Source organism: Ambystoma mexicanum, chromosome 9, assembly GCF_040938575.1.
Source record: "Ambystoma mexicanum isolate Mex_15411 chromosome 9, UKY_AmexF1_1, whole genome shotgun sequence".
In the NCBI taxonomy this organism is placed as follows: domain Eukaryota; kingdom Metazoa; phylum Chordata; class Amphibia; order Caudata; family Ambystomatidae; genus Ambystoma; species Ambystoma mexicanum.
In genome coordinates this window covers 456,155,577-456,171,602 of record NC_090931.1, presented here as the reverse complement: position 1 = coordinate 456,171,602, position 16,026 = coordinate 456,155,577, and the positions used below count along the sequence as shown (strand labels likewise).

At 45.2% G+C, this 16,026-nt stretch overlaps 1 protein-coding gene and 1 long non-coding RNA gene across 6 annotated transcripts in view; one reads left to right on the top strand and one right to left on the bottom strand.

Annotated features, from left to right (window-relative positions):
• LOC138488183 (uncharacterized) overlaps positions 1-13,669 on the bottom strand; it is a 361,019-nt gene extending 347,350 nt beyond the window's left edge. For both annotated transcript variants that reach the window (XR_011274601.1, XR_011274602.1), the window contains exon 1: positions 13,276-13,669. This is a non-coding gene — a long non-coding RNA (uncharacterized lncRNA). The remainder of the gene's footprint in view (positions 1-13,275) is intronic.
• Positions 13,670-13,761: 92 nt separating this feature from the next.
• SH2B2 (SH2B adaptor protein 2) overlaps positions 13,762-16,026 on the top strand; it is an 880,732-nt gene continuing 878,467 nt past the window's right edge. For 3 of the 4 annotated variants that reach the window (XM_069614985.1, XM_069614984.1, XM_069614982.1), the window contains exon 1: positions 13,762-14,009. The gene's annotated coding sequence lies outside the window, so the exon portion shown is untranslated. The remainder of the gene's footprint in view (positions 14,010-16,026) is intronic. The other variant, XM_069614983.1, reaches the window with a different exon arrangement.

Here is a 16,026-nt window from a genome sequence, read left to right as displayed (position 1 = left end):
CTGGATGGGGAATAGACCTGGGGTTGCTACATATCGTGCAGTTACTATACTCCAACAATCATGTAAAGGATGTCATCTGCAATGTCTTCATTATAGTCACAAGCTGTGCAACAGAGTCACAACAGGGTCACAAAGTTAAAGTAGTTTCAGCTGAATTTCAGGGCTTTGTTGCGTTAAATTTTCACCTTATCGCCCCTGCAACTAAATGATTTTACCTGAATTTCAAAAGGTTTTCACACAATGTATTGCTCACTTTAATGTCCCCGCAACTAAGGTTTTTTGTTTTATTGGGCAATATTAGTTAAAATAAACCTTATACACATTTGTTAATAAAAAACATTTGTAAAATATTTAAAAACCTACATACAAAATGCAAAATGCTATAGCAGTGCAGGAAAATAAATCTGAATAAATTAATTGCTGGATACTTATTACCAACAATCGTTATAAAATGTTCAAAACATGGACTTAACACCAACATTTGTGAAAGCTCAAGAATCAATAAATGTCCTTTATACAGTTGACACATTTCCATATATAGAAAACAGCAGCCATAGTTACAACAGATTCCGCACCCATAATGGAGCTCCAGAATTGTTCTCCCTCTCACTGCTGTGAAGTTGCAAGAAACTGTGCATAACCCTTGTCATAACATTTGGATATCTTTTGACACTGTGTTAGTACATGGCGGGCAGTCTCAATTTCACTCCCACACACACGACAGTCGTTTTTCCCGGGGAATCTTTTTCCACCTCCCTCTATGCTCCAATGTGGGTATTATGTTAAAACAGAGATGGGTTATACATTTTCAGGAAAAAGGGGCACAATTTTAGCAGATAGCTGTTGACATGGTGCCCCCTAAATGATTGCTTGCAGTATTCTGTATAAATAGATTTAGCTGTAAGGGAATCTAAGCTGTTAGACACAGCTCAGCGTTTGGTTCTCTTCCTTACTAGAGTCAACCAATTAGGGAGGTTCCTCAATTCTTGATGCATGTTTATCATCAATGCCATGTGCCCTATTGCAGATTGCCTCAACCCTTGTAAAAATGTATTACTACAACCTAAGACATCCAACCGGGCCAAGTACTGGTAGAGAGAGTCTGGGGATTCAGCCACTAGGCATATTGTGATATACAGTTGGCATCGTTGGATTATCCAATACGTTCTCAACGATTGAACACCCAACTCATATATTAGGGCTTGTACAGGAACTGATTGAGGGACTTCTAAGATCGATCTAAGTATTCTACCCTCAAGTTTATCTAACCATGTTATCATGGTTTGCGGGAGAATAGCCAGTCCGTAGAGTATAGCTAGAACAATACTCTTACAATATATAAGGATACTTGGCCTTATATCGCCTTAGAGCTCACAATGTTACAACAGAAATCACTAGAGGGCAATTTAGATATTTGAAAACCCAAACAGGTGTATTTATCTAAACACTTCCAGGAGACTTCCATTCATATACCAGTTATAGTTATCTGATTTATGTTGGTTACCTAGTGTTATTTTGGTTTTTCCAATGTTAATCTTTAAATTGTTTACCTGCGAATAATTTGCAATGGCTAGAATGGAACATTGACGACCAATAGCCGTTTTATCTAATAGAATACTGTCATCTGCGTAGCTGAGCCATAGTACCTTTATAGGACCCAGCTTTGGTGGAAAGTTTCTTGCCGTGGAAATTGCCTCCCCCATATATGCCTCCCTTACTCACATGCAGATTATACAAAAGGGAAGCAAGTACCCAGCCTTGTCTAACACAAACATTCATTTGAATGTCTGTGGTTAACGCCCCCTCGTGGTTCAAACTAATAGCCACACTATTCTCAGAGAATAAGAGTGAGATGATTAACAGAAGAGAACTATTCATGCCCCAGCGTCTGGCTTTTCGCAAAGTTTCTGGAGAGGGACCATGTAAAACGCTCGACAATAATCAATGAAACATATGCATAATTTTTCTTTGCGTATTTTTTTGTTACTCTCAAGGATGATATATTGTAGAATACTAATATTATAGAGAGTATTGAAGCCTTTTCTGAATCCGGATTGAAAGGGGGAAAGACCCCGGCTTCTATGGACGATTTGGTCACCTTCTTCAATAATATACTAGCAAAGATGTTCCGACTAGCGTTAAGCATTGCCAGAAGGCGATCATTTGCAGGGTCAGCTCATGTACCCCTTTTAAAAACCGATATTAGAATAGCCCTTTTCCAAGACTGGGGAATTTCGCCCTCATCCAAGATGTGACTGAACAATTGTTCCAATATATGCACCAAGAAGCACGGATTAGTTTTAAATACAATGTTTGCCAATGAATCAAATCCTGGCGTACCTGAGTTTTTTTAAAACTTAATAATTAGTAAAAGATTTTTCCACCCAAAATCCTCATTGAATTTGGGGCAGGGTATATACTTACCATATGTCTTGTCCTGAGCGGATACATCGTAGAACATGTTCCTAATAGTCGAATGCCACACTGACTCACCAATCGGGCATAGTTCAATCCTAGAGGAGTTATTTTGAAATCTTCTAACCATTCCCCAAAAGTTTTTGTCATCCCCCATTCTAATGAGCTTATAGGGGACAAGCCAGTTCGCCGATTTGAGTGACTTTTAAGCTGCTTTTTATCCAAAACAGTGTTGCTGATGTTCTTATCAATAGCTCTATGGAGCTTACTCAATATATTTTTGGCTGATTGGCTCTCCGGATCAAACAGGTTTTCCTGCTGCTTCGAAAGGCTTAGGAAATATCTGAACCGGTATATGAATAGCGACAGATCCCAGTTATTATTCCTAAGCCAATTAACCGTGTCTTGTGATTAATTATAAAGTTACTAATTTTAAGAATGCTCTTGTCATTCCACGAGGTACGATTTCCTGTAGGATTTACATTCACCTGGCAATTAATTTTATTAACCTTGTACAGATTCGGCAGTGTAAGGGTCCATGTCATAACAGCATGATCACTTAGGGCGGTGGTAGGGATCTCAAGCTCTTTAGCTGTCTCTTGTGTTATCCTGTCAACAAAAAAACGTTATCAAGACAAGACCTACTATTGCCATTTGACCAGGTTTGAAATCTTGTACCGCCACCCAGCGCAATCCTATTGAGACAGACAGAATAGTTCTCCAAGAACAACCCGGCCCAGATACCACCCTGTCCTTAACTATGGCCCGGGGTTCACCTGCAATTTCCTAATTGACAAGGTCACATTCATTAATCAATCGTGGAGCATTTAAATCACTGGCTGCAATTACCCTGCCAGCGGGGTGTTTTTCATACCAGTTATTTAATATATTTAGCAATACAATTATGTCCTCCATGTATCCCTCCGTACCTGATGCTGAGTAAATATGAACAATCAAAAAACAAAATATGACCCCTGGCCCATAATAGCTGCTAATACTGATTTGGAGGCTAACTCTGGCATGAAAGGATCTATATAAGTCCTTACGCCAATACTCATCCCACCCGATAGACGCCCTTGTTTACCACCTACTGCATGGACAGAAATTATAGTATACCCACCAATGAGGAGATCGTGTCGCAACCATGGCTCTTGTAGCAAGAAAATGTCACTAGTCTCGATGATCTCCATTCCATGGGGATGGGAAAGAAAAGACCTGTATCTTCTGGTATTCCAACCGGTAAAAGTGATCTCCTCAATATTACAAGAATAATCAATTGTTTTTTGGTATCCCCCCTAGCCAACACTCATACCTTGCGATACACTAGGTTTAGACAAACACGTATTCCATCTAGTGACATTTGGTCTCACCCCGACCTTCCTTCCCATACTCGGACAGACTGTTAATTTGAAATCCATTTCTGCTAAGGCATTCGAGCAGATATGTAGAAGTTACGCAATTGCCAGCATTTGAAATTGTATAATAGCCCAGTTGTCCCAGCTATCCCACCTTGGGAGTTCCACACCACAAATATCACTCGAGGAAATCGATGGCAGGTCTGGAATTTTTCCCCATATCTCCAGCAATCTAGTGCGATTCAGGAAATGGCTGTCCTGCTTCAGGTGCAGTTCTTCAATTTTAACCACTGGCTCCAATCCAGCAAATACAGGCCTCCTTTTCCCTACCGTTATAAATCCTTTAGGTGTGAAGCACTCCTTGGTCAAGGGACTGAAGTTCTACCCTACAATAGTATATTGGTCTTCGATTATGGGCTTGCTTTGATAGGCTCTCTGGGGGAAATTCCCTAGATGTTCCCGGCACCTACATTTCCTAGCTTCAGCTACAATGGTATGATCAGTATTGGGCCTACTTTGGGCTTGCCGAGAATCCTCAAGGGTGTGGGTCATCATTGTTGATTTTTTGCCTATGGGATCCGTCTGGGGCTGAACCCATTTGTCCAATGGTCCCTGCAGTTCATCCTTTCTATGAATCTCATCTCCGAGATTGTTTGAAAATGAAACTGTTTGCGACCCCTTAGGTCTACTTAGGGTTTTAATTGGGCCAGGTTTCTTGTTACCTTCTGGGCCAGTAATAGTTTGCTCCCGATGGAGAGGGATTGTCCGGAGCTTTGCCGGACTCAGCTTTCTGTTTTCCTTCTGGATTTGCAGGGAACTGTTAAGTAGCGCGATTTCATTGCAAAGCGCCACAAGTGCGTCTTCCTCATTTTTGGCCGTAATCCTCCAATAATCATTGTTTGTGGAATTAATAGACACAGGGTCATGCAATGGTGAGACAGTGTCTTCCATTTCCCCCGCCTCTGAGCCTTTGGCGGTAGTCGTCTTAATAATAGGCTGCATTGCCCTACTTTGTGGACCCCCACCAAGTGGCCTGTGTCTTCTGGCTGTATAGCTATACCTATGGCTTTGGTTAGGCTATGATTTTCTGCCATGGCATTAGGATTAGCTATTTTGGAGACAATTTCCTTTAAGACCCACTGGTCGCTCAATATATTCCGATAAAGGGCCATAAGCATGTCCACTCTAGTCACCAAGAAGGCCAATATCGATGAAATTTCACTGAGGGCCCTTTGCGAGGTCGGTGGTCTTCTTTATTTTGGCACTGGCTCGTTGTCTCTTACTGTCGTTCTCTCCAAGCACAACACCAATGCCTCCAAGTTGGGAGTGGTCGATAGGTTAGGGCTCTTTGCTTTTTCTGCAAGAGTAGATAGTGGGCCTAATGAGTTCCCTTTTATCTGGTAGCATAGGTTCATGAATGATCCATTATTGTCTAATCCTCCTGACGTATTAAAATTAGACTGCCGAATATGGTCACTTGTTCTACCTCAGAAGTCACTGATAATGGAAGATCAATCATATTCTGAGCTATAGCAGCTTCTCTCAGAATAATGAGGGATGCATGGTTCACATTAGAGAAAAAGAATGGGATTTTGGGTTGGGTTGTGCCATTCTTTGGGGCATAATGATCTATTGCACTCTTTTTTGCTCAAGACGCCCCCTTGATGGCACTTTTCTTTCCCACTGGACTGCAGGCTCTTTTCCCCACCATCACTACTGCACTGTGGGGACGTTTGCCTTGTGCCCAGGTCTTCATAGTCACCCAACCAGATGAGCTGATGTGAGACTGGGCTGGTTATACTGTCAGTGAGTCTTGGTTCTGAGTCTTAACCAGGCCACGATTAGGTGGGTCAGCAGCCGATAAATCAATTTCCTCAGTAAATCCCTCAGTAAGCATAGGGAGGCCAGCAGGGGATGGGAGTGAGTGGAGAGGAGGAATGGAAATGACAAAAAGGTTATTGGCAGGGAAGGAATATAGGAAGGGTATTAAAGGAGAATCTGGTATTATGACGGGAAGTGCAGTACTAGCTTACTCCCCCCTCCACTTCGTACACACCTCAACGACTCCCCACCAGTTTGGGCATGTACCGTTGCCAGCAGTGCCCGCCTGAGTTCAGCGTCAGTTGTCCAACCGGAGGTGGGCAGAGGTGAGCTCAATACAAAAATCCTCTAACTTAGCTGGGCGTACCGACCGGACCCTTAACAGCAGGGTGCGGTTGCACTCACTGTAAGTAAGGTCATCACAGGGCCGTGATTAGGATACTTGGGGGATAGGTGCCCCTAGACTGTTACCTTGCTGCTGCGCTGCCAGGCACTCCACACACAGACACAGGCACCTCTTCCACCTTCAGGCTCTGAAGCTTGCGAGGAGGCTGGAACAGTGAGGCGCTGTGCACAGTGCTACTGGTCTAGGATGGAGGGCTTGCACTGCAGGCAGCATACCATATAGTTGCTGGGCACTCACCCCTCCGTTTCACCTCTGCTCGCTGCTTCGAAGTGGCTAGAGGAAAGGACGTAGCAACGTTCAAGTTGTCTGTCAAGCCGCACCACAGAGTAGCCGCTTCCGACAGAAGGAGTGAGGAGCTATCCTACACACCCAAGGCAAACTGTGCTCGTCTCTCTCTGCGCTACACGCAGACCACTATAGCATCATAGCAACTCAGGTTTTTGCCTATATGTAACCTACGTGATGAAGCGGTTTGCATACAGAGAAACGCGTCGTTTTTTTAGCCAGGATGTTTCCTTTTCCGGACGCATTTATATGAATAAAGAAATACTGTGTTGCCAGGAATCACAGTGGTGCTTTCTTTCCTCTTAATTGCTGCAGGGACATTTGCCCCCTACAGCTGCTCACTGGAGTGCATTCCACAAGCTGCCTTTCTTTTGAAAAGCTTTGTTTTGAAAATATATATATATATATATATATATATATATATATATATACACATATACACACACACATACATACTAACTTGTATTGTTGTGCAGGGCCACTGATATTTTCAATACACCTGATAGTATATCCCATTTCTAAAGCTTAGTCCATAGCAGGGAATAATTAAGGCTGCTGAAAAAAATCTATGTATCTTACGTATAAAGGCTTGTTATAGCACCTTTTTTTCAAATAATCTTTTTATTGAATTTTAAACATACAGAAATAGCTTTAGGTATCGTGCAGCTTGTGCAGAGACAGAAAATAAACTTATAACAAAACAAACAAAAAACACAACAGAGTAAGTCTGGGGGAAATGGAGGGAACGGGGGGGGGGGGAGACAGCATAAATGCTTGGTCGGTTGTGATAGGGGCATCTTGGAGGTCCGACACTCCAGACATAATGTTTATGGAGTTGGGATCAAAAGTGTACATATGGGGCCGAGTTCTGGTTTCTTGTGAGCACTGGCTCGGAAGAGGGCCTGAAAGTGCCTCCTGCAAGTGGTTGGTTGTTGTCAGTCATGTTTTGCTAGCCAGTGAAGGGTTGTCTCACCACTCCGGGGAATTGCTGCGCATAATCTAAGAAGGGTGCCCATACATTGTAGAATTTGCTTCTGTTTCAGAATCGAAAGGCTGTTATTTTTTCTGCTACTGCTATGTCCCAGCACTTGGTCCACCACATGGGAACTGCTGGGACCTCTGGATGTTTCCATAGTCTTGCAATTGAGATTTTTGCTGCTGTAAGTGAGAACACAGTTCCGCTAGGCGGCCAGTCATTGGGAACTTCCCTTCACTCATGGCTCCTAGTGGGACTATGCCCCGGTCCCATGGGATTGATAGGCCTGTGATCAGTCTGATTTGTTCTAGTATTTCTTTCCAGACCTGTGTGACTTTGGGGCACGACAACAAGTGATGGAATAGCGTGCGTGTGGTTGAAAAGCCTCTCCAGCATTGCGATGGGATGGCTGGATTGTTTTTGTTCAGGATCTCCGGTGTTAAGTACCATCTGTAACATACTTTGATCGCTCCCTCTTTGTTAGTGACGCACTTTGAACGTTTGCGTGTTCATGTCCAGATGCGGCACCATTCCTCCAGTCCTAGTTCTTTTCCTATGTTGTTTTCACATTTCTGCATGTATGCTTCTTTTTTGCTGGGGTCAGCTCGGTCTAGTAGTTTATACAGGGTGGATATTTTACCTGAGGGAGAGTTTGCTGTTAGAGTTTGCTGTAGTGCCATTAATTCTCTGCCTCCTTTCATTTGTATTGTGTCGTAGTGCCTAAGCGGCGCGTAGCGGAATCTTTCGGATTCTGATACCTGAAATTTAGTTTTACATGCTTTGAAGTTTAGTAGGGTACCATTCGATAGGAAATCTGCTATGTTCTTTAAGCCTCCTTCCTTCCATGAAGCCGTTTGGCGTGATTCCTGGTGTGAAGTCCGGGTTGTCCCAAATTGGTCAGAGGGCCACTGTTGGGGGGGATCCCGAGGCTTTACTATGTGTGGGAGTGATTCTAATGGGTTCCGACTCCAGTCTTCCTCCAGCTTTTTCCAGTAGGGTTGGTGGTTAAGTTCTATGTGAAGACCTGTGAAAGATGTGTCGTGAGGCAGTATCTGGCGACGTCCAGCAGACCTAAACCACCCGATCCTGAGCTTCGGAGCCTTATTTTTTTTAGCTATTTGCGGCTTCTTCCCGCACCAGACGTATTTTAGGATGCCCATTTCTAGATTCTGTAGGGCCTTTTTAGGAATGGCTGTTGGGAAGGCCAGACAATAGCAGATCAATCTGGGTACTAGATTCATCTTTAGCACTGTGATTCTCCCCAGCCATGACACTTCTTGTTTTTGCCAGCACGCTAGGTCACAGAGTAGTTCTCTGAACAGTGGCGGTTCTTTCGATTTTGCTTGGGATCTGGACTCCCAGGTAGCTGATGTGGGATTTAACCCATGGGATGGGATATCTGGCTGCTAGAGAGTTCACCAGATTTCTAGGCATGTTGATCCCTAGGGCTGTGGTTGTTATAGCACCTTTGTGACCTTTTTATCAATGATAATGCCTGCTCATTAGACAAAGTAGGATGGCTTTTCTGAAGCCAGTTTGATTTGTTGGTGGTATATTCCCATACATAATCCTCCCTTTTAGTTTGCTCAATAAAACTTGATGCAAGTTTTTTTTTTTGCTGTGAGAGTATTGCCAGCAAACTTTAATTTTCAGGCGGGGAGTGGCTACCTTTTTTTGGACATTTAAAACTACATTGTGGGACCAGGTCTTAGGCATTGCTGCCCCTTTGCTAATAGATGTAAGTAGATCACTTCAGAGCTCGGGGGATTTCTTTTAGCAGGGCATTGCACAGGCCATCAGGGAGGGAGGGAATGACGGTGGGAAAAACATTACAACACCATATTTAAGAGCAGAGGGGTGAGAGGGACAAACCTACTATGCCATGTTAGTATTCAGAACGTGCAAGTGCAGAAAGGAGAGGGAAGAGGGGGTAAGTGCTGGGAGGCCAAGCTCGTGGGTGAGCCATAGACGAAGTGCTAGGAATGTTGAGTGCTACACGGCCTGGGCCACGGGAGGTGTAAGTGCGAGCCCTGAGAGCAAAGGACGTGCAGATGCAAAGTGCTGTGGATAACAGGGGCTGGGAAGAATCGGTGTGGGATTTCAAGGTCCCGAGGATGCATAAGTGCCAAGGACACTGATTCAGCATCTGTGGGATTAGCAGAGGAAAAGAGGAAAGTCTTGAGGAGATTCTGGAATTTGAGAAGATCCTGCTCAAAGCGCAGGGGGGAGGCTATTCCAAAGGAGGTAACCCACAGAAGAAAGTGTGCGACCCCTGCCCCGTTAGCAAAATTATTCACACACAAACAGTTGGAGCAAAGAGGTCTAGAGGGAGAGTATTTAGTGAGATAAAGTTGAAGATAGTGTGTCCCCGGGCCCCGACAGCCTTGTGGATGATGCAGAAGTATTTGAATTTAATCCGTGCAGCAACCGGAAGCCAGTGAAGACTTTTTAGTCCAGGAGAGATGCAGTGGCTGGGTTTAAGGCCAAGGATATGTCTAGCTGCCCTATTCTGGATAAGCTGAGGGGGTCGCAGAGTGGAAGAAGGCTGTTACAGTAGTCAGGTCTAGAGCCAACCAGGGCTTGAGTCACATTGAGGCTCTGAAGGAAAGTGAGAAAAGGGAGAATTCCTTTGAGAAGGAAGAGCGGATAGTTGGACTTCGGCAATGTCACGAGTGTGTGAGAGGAAGGAGAGAGAGGAGTAGAAGATGACTCCAAGGTTTCTAGCTTCAGTTCAAGGCACAGGAGGAGAGCCCAAGGAGGAAGGCCAGAGTGAGGGGAAGAAGGAGAGAGGAATGGTCCAATGGGAAATATCTCAGTTTTACAGGCATTGAGGCAGAGATCATTGGATGCGCACCAGGACTGGATGGCAGGTAGGCAGTCAGGCAGTCAGGGATGATGGAGGGTGCATGAGTGTCAGCAGGGAGTCTGAAGAAGAGCTGTGTGTCATCTGCATACCACTTGAAGTTGGAGGAGAAAGAGGAGATGAGGCGTGCAAGGAGAGAAAAGTAGATGTTAAAGACCAGGGGGAGAGTATAGAGCCCTGGGGGACACCACAGGTGAAGATAGAAGTAGGCGAGCAGAAGGTGCGCAGGATGACTTGGGAAGAGCGGTTAGTCAGGAAAGAGTACAGCCAATCTATTGCCGTTCCGAGATACCAAGTGTATAGTGAAGCCTTTGTATGAGGATGGATTGGTTTACTGTGTAAAATGCAGAGGAGAGATTGAGAAGGACAAGGACAGCTGGGGAGTTGGAGTCCAGAGATGCAAGCAATTCTTCACAGGTGTTCAGAAGAGCAGTTTCCGTGCCTCTGGATGCTCGAAATCCAGATTGATGGCCCTGGAGGCCACCAACACGTTTGGTGTGAGAGTTGAGTTGGGACAAGCCAAGCTTCTCAAGCAGTTTCCCCAAGAAGGGGGTGATGGAGATAGGGCGATAGCTGGCAGGGTAGGTAGGGTCAGAGGATGTTTTTTCAGGAGTGGGCGCACAAGGGAGTGCTTAAGGGGGAGGGGAAAGATCTACTGCCAAAGAGTGATTGCAGAAATCAGCGAGAGCAGAGGAAAGAGAGCCAATGTTTTCCTTGATGGTCCTGGATGAGCAAAGGGAGACCTGTTTAGAAGAGACCTTTATGGAGTGCACAACTCTGGTAACTTCTTCAGGTGTAACAGGAGAGAAGGAGGAAGGAGGAGGGAGGGGGTGCAGTGTGGTGGGGGTGTGGGATGGGTTGTGGGGGAGTGTAGAAAGGGTGGTCACAATGTCCTGAGTTTTGGTGGCAAAGTGTGAGGCCAGTGCATTGCAGTGGGCCTGGGAAGAGGAGACTGCTGAGGGGTTGGCAAGTTCCCTGCAGATTTTGAAAAGTTCACCCGAGATATTGGACGCGCCTGAGACCCGTGCCTGAATGTGGGCTCTTTTCTTTGAACAGATGGCGAGTCTGTATTGCCTTTGGAGTAGGCGGCAGGCCAGTTTGTCAGAGGATGATCCTGAGGTTAGCCACTGATGTTCTGCTGCCCTGCACTTTCGTTTCAGGGCTACAAGTTCAGAGTCGTACCAATTGTTATATTTTGAGGGAGGTTTCAGATGGATCCTCATCACTGGGGCAAGAATGTCAAGAGTGTTGGTGATGGAAAGATGGAGCTTGCAGAGTCAGAGGTGGGGGCGATGAGGGAGGGTGAAGGTGGAGGCAAAGGCAGCCGCAGTCACTTGTTTCATCGGGCGGATGTTAGTGAACGAGGTTGGTGGGACTTTTGGGGGGGGCAGTGAGGGGGCCAATGGGACCCAGATGTGAGGAGAGGATAGAGTGGTCTGACCAGGAGAGAGGTGTGACTAATCGGGAGAAGAGAGACGGGTCAGAGTGTATGAGGGCATCCAGAGTGTGTCCAGCTGTGTGGGTTGGCCCAGAAGGGAGGTGGAGAGGGAAAGCGAAGAGCAGAGGTCAGTGAATAGAGTGGATGCAGAGCCAGTGGAGTCCAGTTGAAGATTGAAATCAACCAGGAGAAGGTTGGAGGTGGATGAAAGTAAAAAAGAGCAGGAGTCGGCCCATTCACAGAGGAACCGGGAGGTGGCGCCTGGAGGCCAGTAGATGGTAGCAATGGTCAGGGTGGAGGTGGGAGAGGTAACCAACTTGCAAACCACGCTTTCAAAAGGAGGAATAGGCCTGGATAGGTAAGATGGAAGCAAGGTGCCACTCGGGGAAGATTAAGGCAACCCCCCCCACCAGTGCGGTGAGGTTGAGATTTGGAGATGATCTTGAATCCATTAGAGAGGAGGGAGTCAAAGGCAGTGACTGAGCTGCCATTGAAGCAAGTCTCGGTAAGAGTGAATGTCGAGGTCAATATCTTCAAGAAGGAGACAGACGTCAGAGGAGTGTTTGTTGGCTGAGCGGGCGTCGAGAGTCGCCTGGTGGAGGCGGTTAGTGCTTGTGAAGGTTTTCTGAGGTGGGGTACAGGGACATGGGACACCATTCAGAGGAGGGAGAGTAGAAGGGAAGATGTAGGCGAAGGAAGTTAATGAGAGAAGGCAGGATGCAGTCAAAGAGAAGGAGGTTGGGTTGTGGACCCTGAACCAGAATGGCAACAGTGTGATAGATATTAACCAAGCAACATGAGGATACGAAACGGGTCAAGAGGACTTTCCACTTGGTGCCACCATTAATAGGAGTGTGTGGAAGAGGCGAGAGCGGAGATGAGATGGGGGGTCCAAAGATCAGGAGAGGGGACAGAGAAAAGGATATCAGTGAAAACCGCTCTAATTGATTGATATTTTATTTCTATTGCGCTCGTACACAAGTGTTTCAGAGCGCGACAAGGCAAGGGAGGGGAACAGGGGAGAACAAAACAGCGATCTTACTAGGCCCAGTGACATTGAGAACGCGCAAGTGCATGGGAGAGGGGGGAGGGGAAAAATGCATGGAAGGGGGGGAGAGGTGGAAAGTGCGTAGCAGAGGAGAAACAGATAAATAACAATACATAAATAATAAAGGCAACAAACAGTGGTAATGCAGCCAGCAATTTGCAAGTGCTAGGTTTAAGGCAGCAGACAGGGTAGGTCCGATAAGTGCAGGAAGAAAAAGGGGGGCTGTATGTGTACAATTTAGCCAATTTAGAAAGAAAATTACTTAAAATACATCTCGCAGCAGGCAGATGACATGTAATTAATTTGGGCACATTGACTTTGTATTCCATTTACACATCCATCCACAACTTTCATCAATCTACATCAGATTACCCTCTAAAATAGCCCTTGTCCAACCACCTGCTTCACTGGCTCCCTCTGACCAGTTTATATTAACGCCATCAGACCACTCAACTCACATGCTATCGCCGGGTTTAACAAGCCCTGTAAGCAGCTCTCGGCCACACAGCTCCCTACCCGCCCATTTAAGTAAATTAGCTTTCACAAATCCAAAAGAAAATCGGGTGTTTTCAACCAGCCTGGAGCCCATAAAGCGCTGAGAGCAATTCACTATTAATTGCTTCATCCACTGTTCTTTTCTGAATCCCTCATTGGCCATCCATACTCACATGGAGCATACTTAAATATCTTCAGTCAGCTCCTCCATCTCCATCTGGTACACTTCACCAGGCTCTGCTTGCTGAGAGAACTCTCCAGCCTCAGAAAAAGCCAATGTACACAGGCAGTGCAAATCCACAAAAAACTTTGTGAAAATCTGCCTGTGAGTCCGAAATTCCATAGTTACAGAGAGAGAATAGGCCGGACTATCGAAACATTTCAAAATCTGCAGGCGATATCTAAAATCTGCTGAGAATTTTGAAAGTATGTTGCTCATAAGAAGTTTGTATTCTACGCAAAACAATCTGCATATGTGGTGTTCTCTACATGAGTACAAGCCAGAGATGCTGAGGTACTACCACACACTGAAACGCATCCAAGTTCCAACCTACATGCCTTCTCCCTCAAGCTGTAATAAGCTGAGAGAAAGATGTTTCTTACATAACTTAGGAACGTAACGTGTTCCTGGTCACGTGACAAGTTGACGCGAGCGTTGCTAGGGTCCGTTTTTCGGATGGAAACTAGACACGACAGAGGAGGCCATGGCTTGCCCTTTGGCTGTGGGCGTCTCCCGACTCTCACTAGTGGGCGTGGCCTGCTGTGAGGGATGGACGGGCACGAGCAGGGAATCTCAGAGGAATGAGGTGCCGTGCCACGGCGCGTGAGCGCGCGGTCCTTACCATAATAACGGAGCAGGCGAAAGCGAAGCGTGGGGCCCGGGAAAGGGTGAGTGGAGTTGTATGAGGTGAGTGCTTTCGGAGGCTGTGATTTTACGCAATCAATGCACAGTTCTTCTCCATTAGAGCTCAGTGTGACTGTGTGTATTCTCCAGGACAGTCTCCTATCACCTGAGCACAGCGAGATCGTACAAAGAACGGGGGAGGGGACAGGGGTGTATCTAGGAAAAACTGTTGCGACGGGTGTGTCGTGCAGATTGGGCATCCCACAAATAATGCAATATGCTTGTCCTAACAAGGTTGCACCGTGCAAAGACTAGGGATTAATCATGCACACACAGAGATGCATCATGCACAGAGTGATTTGTGCAAATTGGAATTCACCAAGAAAAGACTAAGGAGTGCTTGATGTACATATAGGGTTGCCTACAATGCACAGGCTGGGTGCATCATGCAAACGCAGGGATCGATCACGTTAGATTGCGGTGTGCTCAATCATATGCTAGTCTTTTCCATGTAAATGGTGTACTTTGGAATGACTGGGTGTGTATTACATAAAAAGCTAATAATAGGATATTGTACAGATTTGGGGTGTTTTATAAGATTTGGCGGTGTTTGTATCATTTAGGGTACACCTGCTGTCTGAGTAGTACTTTATGTAAATATTGGAGTTAAGTCATGGAAGACTGGTGGCACAGGACATTGTGACTTGGGGTCCATAATGAAAGATTGGAGAGCGTTTGGCAGAGTGCGGATGCATCACACAGAAGCTATAATTCCATGAATTTATGGGTTCAAGATTTACATTGTTATTAGTAGATGTGTCTCCTTTTGTGTGCTGTTTGTTTACCGGGTAATGTGCTTCTAACAGTGGCGTCAGTAGAAATCAATAATGGGGGCGGGGGCAGTCTAAGAGCACAAATAGAGCTACGGGGGCAAGATGAGGAAAGGCCTAAGGGCCTTACGTAATCATATATTTGACCAAACTGTTTGTATTTATTTAAAAAAAAGTTACATAATGGTAGTTCTGCGTAGGGTTAGGACAATTCAATGTTTTCATCGAGTTAATATACACCACAAAAAGTGACATGTTTAAAAGTTGGCAAAAAGGCCCTCGTAAAAACAACCACTGGCTTTATTTAACAATTTACTATGTGTTTGTTTCATCAACACATTTTACCATCTTTTGTTGCTTTTAAAAGAATTCATTAGAAAAGACATACCAAAGGAAAATAAGTCTGCAATCGCTTCCCACCCTTACCCTTATCAGGTGCCTTCAAAGTTCAACACCTGACTTGCATATTTCATCTCCAACATGACATTTCAATCGTCTTCTTTAAAGTGCCCACTCAATGTGTTTAAGCAGATAACTCATAACAATGTTCCATATAACCCTTCTTCATTGTTTCAATTTTAACACTCATGTTTTTATCTGTACTGAAACCTCTCTTGTGTAAGCACTGTAATAAGCGTGATTACCACCGAATGTAATGGTAATGTAAAGTAGTCTAGTATAGCACATCTCTGAAATGTGTTGTGTGGTTCTGCCAACGAAAGAGGGGGTGATTATAAGGGCGAGACGGGTGTGGAAAGTAGTGTTGATGAGTTACCAGGTGCTGGTATGGTTCTGGTATTTTGTGGCATTGACATTTTTGGGTATGTGTGCTATCCATAGGGAACAAGTCAATATATGCTAGATGACAGTGCTGGGGCCCTGAGAGAGCCGCTGGCAGGGCACAGTATGTGATCAATGTAAATATCTAGCAGGCCGTGCAATTATCTGCTCTCCCAAGGTTCCCATAGCCTAAGTGGTGGTAATATGCATAAATCTGCTTTGTGCGTTGTGTTAGGTGGATATAGTTCTAGTATATTGAAAAGTGAGTTGATCATTTGGCGAATAGGAAGGTGGTTTGGGGCTCCTGAGGAGTCCGGTTATTTGAGTGTTGGGATAGACTGAAACGGTAGAGTTAATTGTGTTGTTCGATTGAGCTAAGGTCTTGTTACTGTTCTGGATTCTAATTTATTATGATTGTGGAGTGGTGCTAAGGTCTTACATGTGATGGGAATAAAAAGTTGGCACAGGGT